The sequence below is a fragment of the Leishmania donovani genome, chromosome 26 (assembly GCF_000227135.1).
Source record: "Leishmania donovani BPK282A1 complete genome, chromosome 26".
Classification (NCBI taxonomy): domain Eukaryota; phylum Euglenozoa; class Kinetoplastea; order Trypanosomatida; family Trypanosomatidae; genus Leishmania; species Leishmania donovani.
This window is the reverse complement of record NC_018253.1, coordinates 623,219-624,775: the sequence shown is the minus strand read 5'-3', so window position 1 is coordinate 624,775 and position 1,557 is coordinate 623,219.

Sequence of the window (1,557 nt, the reverse complement as noted above, 5' to 3'; positions counted from 1 at the left end):
CAATCAGGCTCGGGTTATCCACACTCATGGCACTGAGCTCCTGCTTCGGGTTTGTGATTGCGCACCGCGGCACGCAAGTACTTCATCGGGAGCTTCATTGGGTTGATTCTCGTGTTGCTCCGCAAAGACCAGTGGTGCCACTTGCGAAAAGCCGTTCTTGCATGTATAAGCGAGCAATCGCTCCACCGCGGCACTGTCCGCCTGGGCTATTCCGTTCCAAAAGGCTAGGGCGCTTTACAGCGTTGCAGGCCAACAACATGAGCGAATGTAGCGCCGTCTCGAATCCCTCATGAGGCTCTATCAGGCCCCCAGGCAATTTCTTGCGCAAGAAACGACTCTGCAGTCTTGCCCGACAAATCAGTGTATGTGCCTCCCCACGTCTTCACGTCCGTGAGAGCAAGCGCGCCCTCCACACCGGTGGCTTCCTCGCGCTTTGTAAGACTTTCTTGGTCAGAAGAATGCGTCCAAAACCCGCTCTCACGTCTCTGTGGGGTTAGCGGTACCTTCTCCGCTTTGTGGTGCAGCTTCAGAATAACGGACGTGTGGCTGAGAAAGGTCTCCTCCACGTTCCCCAGCTCGTTTGCCAAGCGCATCACCTTGACAGCAGGACGTAACAAAGACACCGTGTTTCGACTCGGCCTTTGTGCAAAGTTCCCCTACATGACGCCGAAGGACGCCACCAAACGCATCAAGGGTGGCCTTCGCTGTGTTGTCACCCTCGTCCACGGCCGTCACAGCTTGTAGAGTGGCCTCGACTAACGGTTCCAAACGTGCTGTATGCTGGAATGAGGGTATTCATGTCTTTCTCCAAGGTTGAGACTCGAGTGGCTAGCTGTCCATCCTACGCACAGATCTGGCCCCCTGTTAACCTTTCCATTGTCGTTATTTCTTCACCGTAGCGCTGCTCGAGTAGGTGTACTTCACATGTCATGAAAACGCCGTTGTTCGCACCGAATGTGCTACACTTCGAAAATACTTACTGTGTTCCAGCATGTGCCTCCCCACGTCTTCACGTCCGTGAGAGCAAGCGCGCCCTCCACACCGGTGGCTTCCTCGCGCTTTGTAAGACTTTCTTGGTCAGAAGAATACGTCCAAAACCCGCTCTCACGTCTCTGTGGAGTTAGCGGTACCTTCTCCGCTTTGTGGTGCAGCTTCAGAATAACGGACGTGTGGCTGAGAAAGGTCTCCTCCACGTTCCCCAGCTCGTTTGCCAAGCGCATCACCTTGACAGCAGGACGTAACAAAGACACCGTGTTTCGACTCGGCCTTTGTGCAAAGTTCCCCTACATGACGCCGAAGGACGCCACCAAACGCATCAAGGGTGGCCTTCGCTGTGTTGTCACCCTCGTCCACGGCCGTCACAGCTTGTAGAGTGGCCTCGACTAACGGTTCCAAACGTGCTGTATGCTGGAATGAGGGTATTCATGTCTTTCTCCAAGGTTGAGACTCGAGTGGCTAGCTGTCCATCCTACGCACAGATCTGGCCCCCTGTTAACCTTTCCATTGTCGTTATTTCTTCACCGTAGCGCTGCTCGAGTAGGTGTACTTCACATGTCA